This window comes from Pogoniulus pusillus, chromosome 18 (assembly GCF_015220805.1).
Source record: "Pogoniulus pusillus isolate bPogPus1 chromosome 18, bPogPus1.pri, whole genome shotgun sequence".
NCBI lineage: Eukaryota > Metazoa > Chordata > Aves > Piciformes > Lybiidae > Pogoniulus > Pogoniulus pusillus.
The window spans coordinates 14975852-14991426 of NC_087281.1; positions in this window are offsets into that span (position 1 = coordinate 14975852).

Genomic DNA, 15575 nt, shown 5'->3' on the forward strand with positions numbered 1-15575 from the left:
GACTGCAGAACCTGAGTAGATTTCACTGGGGGTTGGCTTTCTTTTCCTCTTCTCATTTCCTGTACCAAACCCATCATGGCTTTCCTCTGTGAACTCAAGCAAGTCAACCCTAGAGGCTCTGTTTACTGCCAGCAAAGTGGTGTTTCTGTCTTATGTCTCAGAGGAAGATAACGAGGACTAGCTAATGTTTGTGAAGGGGAGTTGAGATGTTGTCATAGAAGGTGTTTGGAGAATGTGAAATACTCGAGGTCCTAAATTTAGCCCTGAAAATCATGCAGCCCACTTTCCTGGCACAAATACCAGAGAAAGTCTTCAAATCTGAACATTTCCCAAGCACGACCACAAGCCCGAGGCTGCAGTAGCCACTTGTAGTGCCAGGGATCTCCACCTGTACCTCCAGGAAGTCCATTGCCTTGCTCACAGCCCAGACTATCCTTTTCCTCCTGAGCTGTTCGCACCAGCAAGACAAACCACCATCAGTTTCTGTCCTTGCTCTAGCCACTATGCCTCCATGCTTGTCCCGTAGGATAAGATTCTTCTTAAATCCTAATAAACCTGGCAGGTTTAGGAGGATTACAGTATTCAAAGTGGTCTGTCAGGGAGAACTTTCTCTTGGGATAAATGTTTTAGGAAAAACATGGCAATTCATTTTGATCTATTACTTACTATTCTGAGATTTACTCTTTCTTCCTTTTGTTTTTCCTTCCTTTTTGCTAGTCCACTGGAGCCAACCCATCTTGGCTGAGACAGTATGGTCAAGGAGCTACAATTCCCACTGTTCATGTGAGGGGTTAATTGCCAGACAGGTTAATGATGAAGACTGACCTGCTTATATGGCATCAAGTGAGACTCAGTGCTGACATCCAAAGTCTGTGTTAAAGAGTGTTATTTAATCCCTGAGGTGCTTACCTTCGGCTAACATCTTGCTTTATTTTTTTCTTACCACCTGGTGGACACGTTCCTGTGTGGAGAAGCAACTGATGTAACTCCTGGCACATCTTGACTGGTATCCAGAAACCAGGTGTAGCTCTGCCCAAACTGGAGGTGCTTGCTTGCTTTATCAGTGGCAGCTCCCCAGAGCAAAGGCTGCAGCAGGACTGCAGGCAGCCCAGGGAGCACACCTGCTGAATGTGCATCATTGTTTAAAAATAAAAGGAGGAGAGCGAATAATCACATGGAAAATATTGCAAGGTCAGCAGACGGCACGAGGAGGACTCATGTCTGGGCAGGGAGGGGGTGGTCTGGGCAAGGACAGGACAAATACTGGGAGCAGTGGACAGAAAGGCATGGCCACGTAAGGAAAAGGCATCTGGGATGATCTGCAGCACAAGAATGATGGAGAAGGCTCTCAGGGATCTTGTACTGACATAACACTCAGGGTTAACTTTTATTACTTGTGCAGGTCAGATTTGAGCTATCCCAGCACTGCAGCAAAGTTTCAGCCTATTTATTCAGTCTCAGATACCCTCTGCTGGGTTAGACCAAGCTTTGATTTAATGATTTGCAAACATGCTGGAGTTGATTCATGCCAGTAATCCTCACTGAAGCTGCTGAGAAGACAATGGATTTGGTTATTGTTTTAAGTGTTTGCATGATCAAGTCCTGGATTAAGAAACAAAGCCACAGGAGGTGTTAAAGAAAAGCCTGGATGAGGCACAATCTAGTTGACTGGATAGGGCTGGGTGCTAGGTTGGACTGGATGATCTTGGAGGTCTCTTCCAACCTGGTTGATTCTATGATTCTAAGAAAAGCAATCTCAGGAGAAAGCAGAAGGGAGGAAGAAGGAGTAATTAATGTTATTGCTCTAAGCTCAGATCCTGGAATGACTTGAGGGCATGAAATATGTAAGACTTACGCGCTTAACCTGTGCCAGTTCTGTAGTGATTTTTCTGGCTGCTAAGTCGTATCTATTTCCCCCCCACTTTTTATGGGAGAATCAGTCTGAGTTAAGGACTGGCTGAGCAAGTGAGGGTATATCAAACAGCTGTAAAGTAGCAAGATCCAAATCCAGACCACAGGGATTCTGTAGGAGTAGCACCTTAGACAAATAAGGTACACGAGTGAAAATGGGAGAAAATGTTGTATGACATAACTGTCATCCCATTGGCTTTGGACCGGGAAAGACTGATGAGCTGCAGAGCTGGAAGCGAGGGCAGGCTCAAGCATCGAGGAAGTATTTTGCTTTCCAGCTGTGGTTTCCCTGAGCAGTGGGAGAGTAAGTGGCTTCTGAATGGATTTGGAGAAATTGCTGTAAACACAGTGATGTCACATGGGAGTGGGGCTTTTATATGGTGAGTGTAACCATGAGCAGGGGTGGGTATTGCTAAATGCATACTTATAGCGAATGTCTGCTGAGTTCTTCACTGGCAGTTTGACTTGTGAATCACGTTGCACAGTCCCCAGCCATGCCCCTCTCTATTTATAAAGTCGTGCCTTACTATATCTGACTTGCTAAATAAGTCCTCCAAACTGCCAAAGGGATTCTGGTGGCATATTATGGGATGCAGGGAATAATTGAGAGGAGTAAGGGAAGTTGGAAAGGGCATGGTAAATCTCTGCATGCTCGCTGCTTTCTGAAGAGCAGAGCTAATGTGCTGTTTGGCTTTTTCACCCTGATCAAGCCAGGGAGACAGGGACCATCAGCTTCAGTCTGCCAGGCACAAGGTGAGGAAAGAGGAGCAGAGCAAAATTTCACCTGATCTGAGACCTTGGCTGTGTTTTAGGACCTGTGGAGGAGTATGGTAAATTTATCCCAGAAAAGCAAGCCCACTTAAGTCAGTTGTTCACTCCCCATGCACAGTGCCTGGAGGGAGCGTGTAAAGCTACGGGAGCTGGTCCCTGCTTGTGGAGAAGAGCAGAGTCTCAGTGGGAGTCCATGCTGGCATCTGCCTAGGGTCTCGCCACCTGCAGGAGACCTTTCTGGGTCGCTGCTCACAGGCTGCTGCTAGCTATGGGGTGCCTCAGCGTTGACAGGACTTAAGTGTTCAAGAGAGGGAGTTGACACATCTCTAGAGATTTCTCCTCCTCAGGACTTCAGCTGGAACCTGGAAAAAGAGCATGTTACCAAATGATGCACTGCAGAAGCCCTCCTGGACACTGTGTCCATATCCAACTTTGGCACAGGGTTTCTGGCATTCTCTGTATTGCTCCCTGCAACAGACTAGGTCATGCAAGGAGCCTTGTTTGGTGTTTTCTTTGAATGACCATGTCTGTGACTGGTACAAAGTAGTGCACATTTCACCAAGCAGGTGGAGTACAGGGGTGAAAAGGCAAAGATGCATGGCTACACGGTGGAAGTGGTAACAGTGAGCTCAGCAGCGGTACTACTAAATGCAGAAGGAAGAGTTCTGATTTGCTTTGCTCATCTCCTCTCCACAGGCAACAGATGAAGAGGGGCAAAGACATAAAAAGAGTTTTTGAAGGGTGCATGATTGCATTTTGCCTTGGCAGACATTTTTCCATGATGGTCATCTGCAAATGACTGGGCTGAATATGGGATGCATATATACTCTCATCTTCAGAAGTACTTTGTGGCCGGAGGGTCATGTCTGCCTTTGCAAGAGGAAGGATGGGGCAGTCATTTTGCTTCAGGAGTAGTCTGGAGCCCCAAAGATCTTTAATAAACCAGAATTTGGTAGCAAACATGGATGTGAACAAAGTTCCCCAAAGGGACATCAGTATTTGGACTCAGTGGGACAGGCAAAACATCTAGAATTACTGTGCAAAAAAATACATAATCAAAAGGCCTCTTCAAGAAACCAGATCTAATGAGGCCCTTCTGTTTAATTATCTGGTGACGCTGAAGTAGCTAGGGATGGTGTCCCTCTGTTCCTCTGCAGGACCTTGTTTTGGCTACCACATCTTATAAAAGCTAATTTCTTATTGATTTCTATACTTTATACTTTCTACTTAGGCACTGTGCCCTGAGAAAGGTTCAGGGAGAATCTTGTGTTTGTGTGGCCTTGCTCCTCTCCATGGAGAGGTTTGCTAGTTAAGGGATGGAGGGCAATTTCTGCAGGAGATCTACTTCTCTGTCTTTTTGGAGTCTTAGGGGGTGGCAGAAAAATTCTGAATATCGAGATAGGCAATTCCAATATGTTTATAATCTTCCTTGGAAAACAGATTGGTGGGGCTGCAGGGCTGCCTGTTTCTGAGACTTTAGTGTCTGAAGGTACTGGTTTTAGTCTTGTTTGCTTCTTGTGATGTGCCTCCTAGAATCATAGAATCAGTCAGGGTTGGAAGGGACCACAAGGATCATCTAACTCCAACCCTGCTGCCATGGGCAGGGACACCCTACCCTAGAGCAGGCTGCCCACAGCCTCATCCAGCCTGGCCTTAAACACCCACAGGGATGGAGCCTCAACCACCTCCCTGGGCAACCCATTCCAGGCTCTCACCACTCTCATGATGAACAACTTCCTCCTCACATCCAGTCTGAACCTACCCACCTCCAGCTTTGCTCCATTCCCCCTAGTCCTGTCCTCCATTCCCCTCTGATAGCCTAAAAAGTCCCTCCCCAACTTTTTTGTAGGCCCCCTTCAGATACTGGAAGGCCACAATAAGGTCACCTGGGAGCCTCCTCTTGTCCAGACTGAACAGTCCCAGCTCTTTCAGCCTGTCCTCATTAGGAGAGGTGCTCCAGCCCTCTGATCATCCCAGTGGCCCTTCCCTGGACACACTCCAGCACATCCTGGAGCTAACCACTTTCTGGTGGATATTGTTAGACTCTGAAGGGCTTCATAGGAAGGCAGTTTCTTTTCTGCCCAGTTTAGGAAGACCAGGCTGCTGTAGCAGTCATTCAGCTTTGCTGAGCACCCTCCTTTGCAGAGGCATTGGCACAGGCAGTGGGTCTGAGCCCCGTGGGTACAGGGTACTGAAGCAGCTGTGTAAGGCTGTTCAGACTTATACAACTACAAATGAGTTAGTATTTCACAGCCAGATGAAGATGCTTCTTAATCCTTGTATGGGTGGAGAAACAGGAGCATGAGAATGGCAGGGATGCCCATGCAGATGTTGGACTACCAAACTTTAAGTCTTCTCTCTCAGGAGTAAAGCCACCCACCTCATCAGCCGTTGCTAGCAAAATGCACAGCTGAAGGTTGCTTGTGGGTAACGCTCCTGTTTCCTCTCAGCAAGCACACACCTGTCACTGAGCTTCTCCAGGGAGCTTGGCTCAGCACGGTTCTTTTAGTTCTGTATCCCCTGAATTTGGTCACGTTGTTCATCACCTCTCAGCCTGGACAGGCAGTGGGTGCAGCAACAGTAATTTCTTTCTTGCCAGGGTGTCAGCCAAGTGGCACAGCTGAGGCACTGTCCAGCAAGCTGCAAAGCCAGCCCCTTTGCGGCTCCAAACCCAGCCCCCCGCAGTGCCCATGGCCTCCCTCAGAGGGGAGATAGAATGTAATTCTCCCCCCGCAGCCTGGCTGACACAGCAGTGTTTCTGGACACCATTCTGCAGCAGGCAGTGCGGGTCACCTCTCTTCCCCTCTTCGTGTTGCATGGGGCTCAGGGAACCATCATGAGTTGTGCAGGCAGAGGTCTGGTTTGTGGGCAGCTCGGGCTGGATTCACACCAGCAGTCTGGGGAGATGAACGTCAGCAGAACAGCACTCTCCAGAGCCAGCAGGTTCCTCATGTGGAGTAGATAATTAATTCTAAACAACATACACAGATGTCAGCACTCTCTAGTGGAGCTGCTCACAAGTGGTGCACAGGTTCTTTTCAAGGGCATCCATTTGTCAAAACCATTCTCAAGATAACTTCTGCTATCTGGAGGGCAGCAGTGTTTCAAGCTGAGGCTGTTACTGCTGGGCTCTGAGAACTAAAATCCTAGCACCAAGCCATTTTGTGGGCAGACTTGATGTATCCTTTAAGTGAGGACAGAACAGAACCCATAGCTGCAGTCAGAGAGTGCCTGGACTTTTGGTGACTGTCCTTGTAAGGAGTTTGCTTTGCTGGAATGTTTTAGAATGGAGAGCAGTAGCGAGCAGAAACAGGTATCTGGAGACAAAAGCATTCAAATGTTAGTCTGGAGGGATGCAGGGAAGTGGCTGTAGTGTTTGCTCTTCTGTGTTTGGAATTGGTGCTGTGTTTTACTGAACAGCCAACTTTGCTGTGTAGAAGACTCTACCAAGTGATGGATGGCATGTAGGGGCTGCAGATAACCCATCCCCACCAAAGCAGGCTGATGGTTTAATCACAGAAATGGAGGAGGCCTGGGTGGGCAGGTGCATGTTGCCTAATGCCCAGGCACAAGGAGCGGTGAGGTGCGGGGCAATGCTGGAGCAGAGGCCTGGGTGGCTGGCGTCCAGCCCTGAAGCTTTGCAGCAGTGCTGACAGATGGGCTGAGCCTCTGCTGCGGCATGGCCTGCTGATAGCACCTATCAATGGGTTGCTGGTGTGGGCCTCAGCCTTCCCAGAGCACCTAGTCTTGCTTTCACTTGCCTTGTGGCAGCATCACTGCCACCTTCCTCTCACAGGCAGGGCTAGGTAGGACACCAAGGTTAGAGACCTGGACCCAGCGTGGCCCCTTCCAAAGTGAAAACTGCAAACTGGTGTTCTGGTTGGCAGTGCTTGGCATGTATGTGTGTGCTCATGCTGCTAGCTGGGCTTGCTATCAAGCCAAAGGAAGTGGCATAGTAAGACTTTAATCTGCTTGCCTGATGGAGGCTAAATGGACTCTGATGACACTGGTGTTTCTCAGTCTGGTAGCAAAATGGCTGATGGTGTGCCTCTGGCTAGCTGGTGAGATTTGGTCTCCAAACCTTCACACGTGGGGTTTGCACATTTGTGTGATGGCTTGGGTGTTATCTGCCTCCCCACACTTAAGAAAATTACCCAGACTAGACTCAGTCAATCTGGAGATTGGAAGAATGAAGCTATATTTACAGCTTAGCACAATATACAAGCAGGTATTTACAACATATACAGAAATATACAAGTTAAGAAGTAATACAGAAACACAACAGCCCTCCCAGAAACCAGAGTGCCCAGAGGGAGCTCCCAACCACCCTTCCACCTTCTCCCTACCCTTCTACCTTAACCCAGATCTGCCTTACGCTCAAGGTAGTTTAGAGGGTTGGCCAGGGGGGTTAGGAAGCAGATAGATTAGTCAGGCAGACAGCAGGTTAGGTTAGAGGGAGAAGTTCAGCCCAAAGCCCAGAGAGAGACTCCCTTATCTATATTTATGTTGTTCTTATACATCTCAGCAAACCCACAAGTGAAGTAGACATCACCATTGGTTCCTTTTCACAACCTGTAGTCTAATTCTTCTCAGCAAAACATTCTAGCTAGCTTCAAACTAGCACAATTTGTGGGCTCCAAAGGAATAAAAATAGATGTCACTCTGGTGATGGCACTTTTGATGTCCATTTAAAGGTTTGTCATGCTTTCATTGCATTTCTATCCAAACACTTCTCCGGGAGACCTGAGAAAATGCTTTTAATATGGTGACATTTTGGCCAAGGCCCTTTTACTTTTTTGAAACCAGTGGCTAGGCAGGCTAGCTCCCCTTCAAAGGGCTAATTCATGGGGGCTGCATTTGCACCTGACTGCCCTGTTCTAAACGGGGAACTGCAGCGTGATTGCCAGCACGTTTGTGCTGCTCTCCGCTGTGCTGCTGCTGCGGTGGTGGCTGCCTAGACACGTAGGCAGCAGCTAATGAGTTTATACTTCTGCCAAAGAAAGGGCAAAGAACGCTTGTTAGAAGAGTGCCATCCTTTCTGCCACTTGTTTGTGTTGGCCATGTGGGGTGGTGGTGCTTCTTTTAGGGTGGACATCCCAGCAGGTGTCTGGCACATGCATTCCTCCAAGTATCCACCACGCACGCACCCTAGGAAATAGCTAAGTCTGGATCTGGGCTCAGCAGTCACCTCAACTCACACATGACACACCTCTGACCTGACATCTTCTCCAGCCCCATCAGGGCAGCTGGGGTCAGCTCTGCCAGTGCTGCTGCCTCCCCGCCAACAGTAAGGCAGGAGAGAAATGGTGGGTGACAGGCATACTGTCCAGCTCCAGCTGGCGCTGTGGAGCATGAGGGTTCTCATGCACGGCTCCTGGGACCAATAAGGCTGCTTAGGATGCAGATGGGATGAGGTGAGCACTCTAGCACAGGAATGAGCACTTAGATTTAGAAGAGGGAAAAACAAAGCAGAGCTGCTGCAGGTCCTGCCATTGAGGAGTGCAAAAAGATGGAGGCTGACATAGTGAAACTGCTTTGCAGCCTTTTGAGGCAAGCGCTGGCTGGATGCAGCGAGCAAGACAGGGTGCCTATGGCAGGGATTGCCAGCATGTTTCCTCTGCAGAAAGACGCTGACAGGAGCCACACGCTGCTTGAAAAAGGGCTTTCTCCGCTGGCATCCAGCAAGTCACGCACAGCTCAGGCCACCGCCTCATGCTGTGTGAAACCCAAGAAAGCCTGGATGGTCTCCAAAGAGCAGACAAAATTCCCATATCAAGCAAGCCTCATTCTAGCTCTGCTAAAGCCTAAGGAGCTTTTCCTTTGTGGGAGGACCTGGGTGCTTTTATAAAGGGCTCCATTCCTCCCCCAGGAGTCCCTAGCCAGTCAGAGTGTCTGAGACCATAATAAGGATGCTGTTCCCCAGGCCTGGACTGCATGCTTCCATCACATTCCCCATAGGAAGGTTCCCTGAGAGGTGCCACCTACCCTGACTTAAAGAGGCAGCAAAGGTGACAGACAGGGAAGATGGGACCCCAGTGCTCATCCTCCAAATTGGTGCTCTTCTTAGATGGGTAGACACTGCCAGCATGAAAGGAAAGGGGATCCATCAGCAGTAGCTCATGGTTTCCAAGCTTGTCTTTGCAGTGCTGACCACCATTTCCTGGTTTCTTCCTCATACTCCTTTGCAAATTTGGAAGCAATTTAAACTCAGCTCAGCAGCTGAGCTCTGTCTCTGTTCAGGGCTGAGTGAGGGCTTTGCAAGAGGCTTTATTTGGGACTGAATCCTGGGCAGAGTGCAACACTGCCTTGTCTAGAGGCTGAGAGTCCTGCACACTGCCAAGTACCACCGAGGGCAGGGAAGTCACCTCTTGGGGAGCTTCCCACATAGCCTCCCTCCCCATGCCTCACTGCAGCATCCTTCTCCACACTCCACTCTCTGGAGTGCAGCTGAGAGCAGTGTCCCCCACACTGCCCATGGGGAGCTGCAGAGGTGGGAACCAGCGTTGTTTATTGCACGACTCAATGTCTTTATTTGCCCACTGGCTCGTGATCTGTAGGGTATATGTAATTGCCAATCAGTTTCCAATGTTTTCCAGCCTGTTGCATTTCTTTAGCACAGAAATGAGTGCATCTGCCTGGTGGAATAACCATAGGTACTTAAGAGAAAGCCCCATGCCATCTGAAATGGTACCTGTGAGCACTAAAAGGCCCTCCTCTTGGCAGTGTCAAGGAATCGATTTCACATGATCTCCTCCTAAGAATTTCCTTTCCCAGTGTATCTCAATCTGTTGTGTTGTGTTCTGCCTAGACAACTCCCCATATTAACTTGCCTAAAATTATAACTCTAATATTGTTTAATTTGGACCATTTCTAGAGGAATGGATTAGTCTGGTTTTATATACTCAGTCTTCTGATTGCTTAAAATGCTGTTTCTATTATCTAAAGCCTATCCCTTTAAAGTGTTTTCTGCTGTCTTTGTCCCTACCATCATTCTCTGTATCATTGTTATCCTTCAGGTGTTCTCAGCAATGCATAACAGCAACCTTAGTTGGCAGTTGGACCCCTTATAATAGACGAAGTATCTCTTCTGCATATTTCATCTGCTTTTACTTTAAGTTGTTAATAGTCTTTCAAAACTTGCCTGCTGTGGTCACCGAGGCTTTAGACAGAATGTTTGTGAGAGAGCGAATTTCCTCTCTACACTTGCTTTGATCATACAGGACAGGGAGCAGCCAGGGTCACTGGGGTGGCTCAAGCAGAAGATTAACAAAGAGAGCAGATGGAAAAGCTCTCCTGACTTTCTCTTGGCTGTAAATTTGGATGCTTCTCAGACTGAGTAGGTAGCCTGCAAATTTGTTGCTGGGGGTTAAGTGCTTTGCTAAGCATCCTATTACTGCTAGCCTTCAGATCTGTTCCCTTGGTACAACCCTCCCGACCTGTCAGCAGTGGTGTTCCAACCTCCTGGAGCAGGAACCAGGAAGAAAAGAGAGGGGGAAAGCCAGCTGACACTAGTAGAGGCCTTGTTCTTTGCCCACAGTAACAGTTTTTAAGCTGGGAGTTGGGCTGCATTCACACTGCACGGTGAAGAGCTAGCCTCACTGGTTGTCCAGCTGAGGACTCAGAGGTGCAGAAGCCAGAAGACACTCAGCAGTGGGAGATGTCTCTCTTGTTCCTGGGGCTACATCCCTAACACACAGCCCAGGGAGCTATACCTCTTTATCCATCTCTTAGAAAGGTATATGGAAAGCATGGCTCTTCAACAAGGCTCAGAGGAGCTGCTGAGGTTGCTCTAAACTGTGTGGCTGTGGGTGGTTGGAAGCACAACCATTCAAAGCTGTAATGGTGAAAATCTTCAAGTTGCTCCAAGAAAACTGTGAGATTTGCATAAATAACAGGATTTGTGCTCAGAGCTGCCAGGAGAGGGGTTGCTCTGGATAGCAGCATCAGGCAGCTCTGAGGCACTTTTGCAGTACCACTGGCTAACCTGCCCCACAGTGCCTTTGAACCAGCGTGTCTGATCCTTCTCTCATGACAGTGTTAGCCTGTGGGCAGCTGGTGAAGATCTAAAAGGGATAATAGCCCATGAAACCAAAGAACCTACATCTGTAGGATTAACCAGGCTTCTATTAACAGCACAATGGCTTGTTTTGTGAAGTGATTTGGGACAGCCACCCCTAGTATTTGGCAGAGTTTCACTAAGCTAGGTGAAGGCAGGTCTGGGAAGCCTGTGTTTTTTTTCCCTCACCTGGCAAAATATTCTTGCTGGTATAGATTTTATGCTGTTAAATATTTTAAAAATATGGTTTTCTGTGAAAAACAGTTTGTTTATTTCCCCTTTCTTCTCTATTCTCCAGACTTTACCCAATCAATAACTCAGCAGCCAAATTTTAGATCATGACAGCTCCTGCTTTGGCTGGAAGCCAGTCTGTCCATCTGAAAGATGTGTTGACATGTAATTTTCCACTCCTACTACACAGAGACTGTCCACTAACCTGTACTATTACCTAGAGCCACAGAGAGGTGTAAAGGCAGAAGGCTGTGAGTTGGAACTGTCTGTAAACTCCCCATGCAATTACTCTGTCTTTCTGTGACCACACTCTGCAAAATTACATCGATTTTTCATTGCCTGCTACTTGTTGCATAAAAATCAGGTTATCTCTCTGCTGTTGACTTTTCTGTGGTTGTTTCAGATAGAAAAAAAGACTGTTTCCCAGGCCAGGCTGCTCTCCTCCTTAGTGAGAAGTGCTCCTGTTTGAAAGGACGTATCAGAGGAAACTGGGAACTCCTGGGTTGTGTCACCGATCACTCATCTCCCATGGATCTGAGTTGAAACTCTCAACCCGGTTTGCTACTTCTAGGGGTGCAAAACTGAGGATAAAGAGGGTTAGCTTAAATCCTCAGTGGAAAAATGCTTCAAGAGACCAAAAAAAAAGAGGCATGTTTAGGATTTCAGTGTTATGGTTTGAATGATGCCTTGATTTTATTTTTTTTTAATGAAGGAAGACCCCAGAAAAATATGCAAGTGAGGAAACTGTAGTGCTAGTACCAGCCTGAAAAGTACTGCAGTTACTCTCTTTCAGGAAACATTTAATCATTGGCTTCTCTCAGTCCATGGACATCTCTGCCATGAGGTTTCAAAGCCAAAAATCATTAGGATGAAAAACATAATAATGTTTATACAACTATGCTGAGAACATCCAGAGCTCCTGTGTTGAGAATGGGAAATGATTCTTGCCTGGCACATACAGAACCTCTTGGCTCTAGCTGGAGGAGCTAATGAAGATTTGTCCTTTACCCAGCACAGACTCACATCCTCCCTCAGCACTGTCGGATGTGCTCCAAGGCTAGTCCTGGATGGTCACTGACCGAGAGGGACATTGGCACCTATTGTGTGGCAGTTCCTGCCCCATGAGCCTGAAGAGTGATTGTGGCATGGTGTGAGGAACATCCTCAACAGACACTACTGATGCTCCATCAGCCTTCAGAAATGTGCAGTTTTCAACAGCAACATTGCTGAGCATTTCTGCATGCTTCTGTTGCAGGTCTTTTCATGCAAATTGCCACCAGCTATTTTCCAAGCCTAGATCATAGAATCATAGAATCAACCAGGTTGGAACAGACCTCCAAGATCACCCAGTCCAACCTAGCACCCAGACCTGTCCAATCAACTAGACCATGGCACTAAGTGCCTCAGCCAGGCTTTTCTTCAACATCTCCAGGGATGCCGATTATACCACCTCCCTGGGCAGCCCATTCCAATGCCAATCACTCTCTCTACCAACAACTTCCTCCTAACATCCAGCCTATACCACCCTGGCACAACTTCAGACTGTGCCCCCTTGTTCTGTTGCTGGTTGCTTGGGAGAAGAGACCAACCCCCACCCAGCTACAGCCTCCCTTCAGGTAGTTGTAGGCAGCAATGAGGTCAGCCCTGAGCCTCCTCTTCTCCAGGCTGCACAACCCCAGCTCCCTCAGCCTCTTCTCATAGGGCTTGTATTCCAGGCCTCTCACCAGCTTTGTCACCCTTCTCTGGACACATTTCAGTATCTCTCTTGAATTGAGGGGCCCAGAACTGGACACAGTGGTGCCAATCCACCCAGCCCTATGGGATGTGTCTGGAAACCAATCAGATGGGAGGAAGAAACTGGAGTGAGAGGGTGAAAGTGCAGCTTAGCTCATAGCACATGGACAGCTGGGGACTTGTGATAGCAAGCAAAGGGATAAGAACTCTAAAACCAGTATGGTACAATAGAGAGGATGGGTGGAGGCAGCTATTACCAATACTATGTTATTCACAAAGTGCTGACACCTTGCAGCGTGAGATGAAGAGCAGTGTTGACAAGACACTGATCTTTTAGTTGTTGCTAAGTAGCACTTACTCTAAGCTAAGCATTTTTCAGTTTCCCCTGTGCTGGCAGCAAGCAAGTGCACAAGAAGTTGGGAGAGAGCACAGCCAGGACAGCTGACCTGAACTAGCCAAAGGAATATTCCATACTATAAAATATCATGGCCAGTATATAACTGAGGTGAGGTGGCTGAGAGAGCTGGATTGCTGCTTGGGCATCTGTCATCAGGTGGTGAGCAATTGTGTTGTGCATCACCTGTATTTTCTTGGGTTTTATTTATCTATATTTACTTTCATTACAATTATTATTGTATTTTATTATTGTTGTTATTCTTCTGTTTTATTTTGGTTCAGTTATAAAACCTTTCTTATCTCAACCCATGAGCTTTATGTTGTTTTCTGATTCTCCTACTCTTCCCACTGTGAGTGAAGAAGAGTGAAGGAGCAGATGCTGGGTGCTTAGTTGCTGGCTGAAGTTAAACCACAACACTTCCTAAGTAGGGGACAGAAGTTCCTTTGAAAGGAAAACCCATAAATGATTGCTGCTGTAAAATGATATCTAAGAACAACAGCAAGCAGCCTTTTCATAACCACAACTATGAAGTGAAAACTGTGCAGGTCATCTCCAAATGACATTTTGCACAAAAGACCATTTTCTAGAAGGAAAGGAAATGCTGCAAATCCTAAACCTTGCCCATTTATCTCTAATGTCATCTGTTAGCAGTGATTGAGCAGAGTATCAGAGTGAGAAAGTCTCCATTAATTGGGGAGTAGTTTGCTGTCCTCTCTAGCCAGGGCTGCTACAGCAGCCTTCTCTAATGCCATCTTCAATTACAGGTGTTTTTATACCAATTGTCCTGTTATTTTCCAGGAATTGACCTCTGTAAAAGCAGGTGGTGCTGAGGGCAGTGAAACCTGAGAGGCACCACTAAAGGCAACAGGAGAAGGCAGTGGGGACAGCCCAGCTGCCACTGGAGCCCTCAGTGGGCATAATGAATGAGTAATCACCAGGATAGCACCGAGAGGGAGGAAACTGCTGCATCTGCCTAGTTTTCTTCCAATGATGCATGAAGGCAAGGCTTCTGTATGTCTGCCTTGGACAGGGCACCAGTACTGCAAGAAAGCACACACAGAAGGAGCTCCTCGCTGTTTTTTGAAGCTGTTGTGTGATGGTAGGCATGTCAGGGATGCTATTTCTCTGCCTGTCTTCCTGGTAGCTCCACTGCGCATGCTGTGCTCCCTTGCAGCCCCACTGCTGCCTAGCCTTGAGAGCTAGGGACCTGGAGAAGCTCAAACTGGTTTTAAAATGAAACTTGATCGGTTCATGAATGCAGTCATACATACAGTCTGCCTGCATGCAGCTCTAGGCCCTGGACAGCAGTGCAATTGGCCATTCCTGACTGCATTTTCCTGAATTGCAGAGCGGGATCCTGGATCTCCCCAGTATCCTAGCCGTCAAGAGGCTGTTGCTGCAACTGCAAGGGCTGTGAGGGCTGGAGGGGAAGATCTCAGCACTCCTGCAAAGGTCAGGCAACATCATGTGCCCCTTACAACAGGCACCATGGTGGTGCAAAAAGTCAACTGGTCCACGTGAAAACCGAGAGCTTGGCCTGAGCATTGATTAAACTAAGTCATTTTGGTTACGTTAGCTGAATCGATCTGCTGCACAGGCAGAGGTGCTGCGTACAACCACCATCCCCTCCTATTAAAGCCACCAGTGCTCTATCACACTTAACAGTCAGCGTTTTCCACCCTGTGTGCCATGACAGCTCGCATTTTTTCATTTGTCCCGGCTAGGGGAGGCAAGGCAAAGACTGTGCTTGCTTCCTTATTGAAACCAAACCAAACCAACGTGGTTTCCCAGAACTGTTTCTGAAGATCCCTCAGTGCCCCCGTGTGTTGGAGCGGTGGCTTGGAGCGTCACTGTGTCGAGACCTGCTGCCTGTGGAGCAGGGAAGGCAGGTTTGCAGTTACCTAAAGCGGGGTGTTTGTAACCCTTCAGCCAGAGGGCTGGAGCCGAACCAGAGACATCGCGCTGCTTGCTCTCAGACGGCTATTGTGGAGTGTCTACGTTGTGGTGGCGATGGCACTGCAGCAACCCTCCCCGGGAGAGTCGCCTCCCAGCGGGGCAGGATTGGAGGCGATGCCTTAAATACAGAGTGTGAGAGAGAAAAACAAATATCCAGAAATTACTCAAGGGCTGTGGGGTGCAGCCGTTTGGTTAGGAATTGATGCGCGGCCACACCAGCCTGGCTGTGTCTCAGCGTGGGTGCGTGGGAGGGCAAAGGCTGGCTGCAGAGGCTGTCCTGCTTTCTGTATTTGCCTCCAAAGCGCTTCATTTCCCTAGCGACCACGGCTGCCTAACAAAAGGCTGGATTAAGCGAATCCTATTCCAGTGTTTGCTGGAGATGGATTTTTAAAGCAGATTAGTACAAAACGGAGAGAGGTCTCTTGGCTGCAGGCACCTTGCCTCCCCTCTGCAGGACCTCTGCTGCTACCCATCTTTATTGTCTTGTAGAAACAGAGCTTAAACCAGCAATGACCCCTG